We start from the raw sequence: 5,408 nt of genomic DNA, 5'->3' as shown, positions 1-5,408 counted from the left end.
CACATTTCTTACACACTACCAAGTAGGTCTTCCCTTGCCCAGAAGCTTCTTTGGTATGTCTCTCATGAAATCACACTTTTCAAGTTCATTTGTAAAGCTTTAGCTCMTTTACATTTACAATTCTTTACAGATTCTTCCCTCTCACAGAAAGCCAACTAATTTAAAAATAAGGAAAGTTTTACTTTCAAAGTGATCATCTAAGTACAATTCTAGGTACTTTACCTCTACCTTAACGCTACAGGTAATTATGTTGTATTACACTCTAGGGATTTAAAAGAGTGTTAGTAAAGAGAGATACTCAATTATAATAGTAGATATGACTAAGAAAAAGGGCATACAGCAGCTTTCCCATACCTCTAAATCCTGTGAGTTCTGCAAATGCAGTAATAGGTCTGTGAAAAACAAAAGTACCCATTCTCAACCCATTCTTTACTAACAGGTAAAAGCAGAAACTCATGAAGAATTTCAAAATGCACAACATTCACCTTTAAAAATATCCTGGTCAGTAAATGACAAATTTATCTTGCTCAAAGCAGGGTAGTAGAGAAATAAACTTAGAAAAAAAGACAAACTGGTTTCAATATGTTTTTTTTTTTTGTTCCACCTTAATACGGCATGACCTAGTTAGTCATGATAGTAGTAATGGCATGCATTCTGGTCCAGAGGACATTTTTCTTCCTCTGTCTCTGAAACTATACAAGTAATGTAATCTTCTGTTTCCTTTATCCACAGATTATATTTTTCAATCTCTCCAACACCTTTCTAAATAACRTTCTGAAGCAGGATAYACTATTTATACTGCTTACATCTGTRACATGTRCTTTTCTGATTTTTTCATTAAACTTGAAGTATTCTTCCTCCCTAAACACTCAAAGATCCGTATTCATGTGTTTGTCATCACATTAAAAACCATCAAGAAGTTTCTCATTCTCAGCTGTCAATTATTCCTTCAGAGGAAGTAAGATTGTGCAGAGGAAGTAAGACTCTGCACATGTGTTTAAGACTGCTGAGTTGCAACATAAAATGGGTTTAAACAAACCATTCTGCAAGAATATTCAAAGTAGGAAATCACTGAAAAGATTCAAATCCTTCCTCTCCCACCACTCTGCAAACCACCTTCCTCAGCAGTGGCCACAGCTTTACTATTTCACACCACGAAAGCATCTTCTAAATTATAAAGTTTTAKCTTTTGGAAGAGCAGCAAACTTACTGTTTCTAAACATCACTGCAGTTTAAGCTAGAACTAAGAATGTGAAGAACTGAAAGAAATCTTCTGATGTTGACAATTTGTTCCAATTTAGCTTCACCTCTTTAAACACAGTTAAACTAATGCCACTCTCACCTTACGCTGCGATCCTAAGACCATGTTAACCCATCAAAACACACAATTTAATTTTTGAAACCAAAAGAAGAGCACCTTAACTATCATTCCTTGTTTTTACTGCACACAGCAAGTGGGGGTGGAACAAACCAATAGCCAAAATCAGCAAGAGATAACAAATTAATCAAAACACTAACCATCCTTCTATCACCAACAGGAATGCTTCTTTAACCAAGTGAAGCACCAGGCTTTCAAAGATTCTGAAGCAAGATTCTCTAACTACTTTCCATATGAAAAAATAATAAAGTTAGGAGCAAATGTTTAAAGTTAAAAGTCTGAGAGTTATGGTAAGAAGAAGTTATGCTCATATAGCTAAAAATCTACATGGTACTTGGATCTCATTGATGCATAGAACATTCATTTTCGGTTTTCTACTTTCGCAGAGAAATCAAGATATGCCCAAAATATCAATGACACCAAATTTTTTACATGCCACCTAATTTTATGTATTTTGACAGGCAAAAATAATTCTTATAATTTTTTTTTCTCACAGACTATGACACTAAAATGAAGCACAAATAATGCCTTCAGTATTTCCATAACAGCTTTTTGCAAAAAGTGAAAAATTCTAAGATCTATCAGTGACCACTTTAGTGAGTCCACTCAAATGCATGTGATTAGCAKGCATTGCACTGAAGGGGCAGGTGAGGAATTAACTGAATCAAGTACCTTCTCATTCTTCATGCAGTTTAATTTTTTAATGCAACAAAATGTGTGCAGCAAGTTAATATTTTTACAAAGYGCTTTCACTGCACACAACTGCTGCTAGATCATCACTTTAGTCACTTGACAGTTACTTTCATGCAACATTTTTTTTTTCAGATCTTTTCCAATCAGGTAAGTCCCTAAACTAGAAAACAAGGGTTACAGACAGTCTAATGTAAAGACATAAATTACCACTTTGTAGGATCCAAATCCACTGAATATGAATCCACAATTTATACAGGCAGGCAACCAAATCCATATTCCATTAAAACATTAYATCAATTAGACAATTGCAACTAGATACCAGTTAGTTTTATATAATACAGCATGTATCAAACAGCATCCAATATTATAAACAATATGGAAAATATAACTAATAATGGGAGRAAAAAAACCACAAAAAGTATGTAGCTATTATATTCTGCTCTTATTTAATTACCCTGTCTTCAGAGATTTTATCTCTGGAAAGTGTTCTAAAGACTAACACAAAGCATGCAGTTAAACTACAACATGAATAGAGTGCTGAGTTCATCTCTTGCACAAAAATAATCTTGTTGATACAGCACATCCTAAATTTACATACAACTTTTATTTTAAAGAATTAAAAGAAAAAACTGAAGCGACATCACACCATYAATGCATTAGATCAACAGACACTTTCTCTCAGAACAAATGAAAAAAAATGTCAAAGTACTCAACACCACCACTGAGAATATGGCACACAAGTCATTCAGGAGTATCACACACATACACACAAAAAAAAGTGTTTGCATTTCAAATTTCAATTCATCTTTTAATGCCTTGGAAAAACTGTATGTTCTTCTCCTTTGCTCCTCAGAGCCCAATCTAGCAGCACACTTTCAATGATTAAACTGTCAGTCCAATGATAAGTGGGCAGCACTTTCAGCAATTTGTCAGCACTCCTGGTGTCAAAATTCAGTCATTTCTTTTTGCAAGAAGAGCCTGTAAAACTCCTTCTTTTGTGGGCAGTTGTAAGGTCTGTATCAAACTGACTTCAAAACCAAATAAAGCACACTCATCTGTTCTCTTTGTATAAATGTCAACAGAAAGCTTTAAAGTGCTTTATTATTGGTGGAACATTGCAACTCGTGTTTTCTAATCTAGCAGCTTTAGTATGCTTACTTGGCAAAGAAATAGCTGGTTTTATTCATCACAATTTTAACAGTCTTCACTGTTAACACCAGTGCTGTTTGCTACTAYTGCTGATGCAGCAGAAATAGCAATGCTAGCAAAAAACCAAGTCATTTTTAATATCGTGCCACATGGACTTGTATCCCGCATGCATCATCAGCACACACTCTAAAACGCTGGCAAGCATTTACAGCCCCCACCCCTGATGTTAATCAGTGAAATGCCTGAGCACCAGGCAAACAAGATTCATAGCACCTTTCCTTCAGAAACCAACAGAGTTAAAAAATAAATAAAATCAGACTTGGGATGAAGCAAAGCTGATAAAACAGTCTACTCCTGACAAATATTCATGTATCAGCAATTTTGGTCTAGAGCATGACACTGAACTCTGACATAATTAACTGGCAAATTTAAAACAATCACGCATTTGTTTCCACTTACTAAAACTTGCATTTTTGTTTTTTAACATTATTATATGTCAGAAAGGCCAGAGCAGGTCTGAAAAAGTTCATCAATCCTGCATTACAGCTGCCACTGGCAATCTGCATTTGCTTAAAATTAATATAAAGACTAAATACAGTCTCCTAATTTTCTTGGTAAGCTCCAAAAGCTCTCTATAMATTTAAGATTAAGTTCTTCAGTATTTGTCTCATATCCCAGAACTATACTACAAAAACCTAAGTATCTTTAACATAAAAATGAGTTTTTAAGTTCCCAAGAGGATACTTTGAAGAACTTTTCAGCAATCTACTTCACATATTCAACTAACCTAATATGGCAACTGACATACACTATCCATCCACACCCAAATGAGCAGCACTGGAAAACAGAAAGTTTCTTGAGGTGAGTAATTAGCTGATAGAGAGAAAACTGTAAAACTAAACGAAGTCCATCAGCACAGCACGACTGCTGAAGCAAATCTCGTGGCTCATACTTGTATAAGGCTTCATTACTACCCTCTCAAAAATCTACTTGAGCTCCCTTTAGCAGCAAGATGCCCCTAAATACTTACCGAATCATAGAATCAATTAGGTTGGAAAAGCCCTCTGAGATMGATTCTAATCTGTAACCAAGCACACCAACGTGTCAACTAGACTGCAGCACTAAGTGCCATGTTCAGTCCTTCCTTAAACTATGTCCTCTTGTTCTGTCTCTGGTTGCCTGGGACAGGAGGCCAATCCACACCTGGCTACACCCTCCTTTCACGGTGCTGTAGAGCCTGACAAGGTCTCCCGAACCTCCTTTTCTCAAGGCTGAACATCCCCAGCTCCATCAGCTGATTCTCCTCATAGGACTTGTGCTCCAGACCCTTCACCAGCTCCAWTGCCCTTCTCTGAACTCGCTCCAGCTCATCAAGACCTTCCTCAGTCACAGGCAGCACAGCTGAATGTACATTGAGCTTCTAGATCTATTCAAAGGTTTGTTTGTGTTTGTTTTTCTTTCCATACCCAGTAGCATAAATCAAATGTTTGGCAGGTAACCATAATTATAAACAACTTGAGTATCTTAGATGTGGGAGAGTCTGCAGCAATACTACTATGAACTACTGATCATCAGAAAGATTAAAGAAAGGAGTCATCCATTCTATGAGATTTAAACAACAGTGTTATTTAGCACTCTTTCAAAACATCAGCTCGGCAGTATCAGCTCAGACTGAATTTCTGTGGTTTTACTTACTTAGGTGGGTATTTTTTAATAAAAAAAATACGTTACTTCAGTTTACTGTCTTTTTTTGAAACTGATCTTTGTGAAAAATGGAGATTAACTGCAATGGACCTTCTCTACCCACACACTACCCCATACTCCCTTCACAACAGAATAAACTACCATCCACTTTCCACAGGTATCTTCTCCATAAGAAATAAAGTGTATTTACATTCAGTAACTATTAAGTCACGTAACGGGAAGCTCTCCAGTTAAAGCTAGAAGAATGTTCTCTCAAAATGTATACTAAACACTTGAGAACACAATAGCCTAGTTAATATGAGAATCACCCGGTTATCTGCAGTGAAATCCCACACTATGCTGTTCTGCCAAATGTGCAAAAAGTGCCTAAAAAGGGCAAGACACGATTTTACAACCTTTAAAACAAAACAARCTAATTTAAACCAATTCCTGGCAGAGAGAGATACTTGAATATAATGAGTTTTGAAGTTCACTGTAAAATCAA

This window comes from Malurus melanocephalus, unplaced genomic scaffold, assembly GCF_030028575.1.
Source record: "Malurus melanocephalus ecotype Western Australia unplaced genomic scaffold, MMel_1.1 scaffold_5, whole genome shotgun sequence".
In the NCBI taxonomy this organism is placed as follows: Eukaryota; Metazoa; Chordata; class Aves; order Passeriformes; family Maluridae; genus Malurus; species Malurus melanocephalus.
This window is presented reverse-complemented; position numbering follows the sequence as displayed.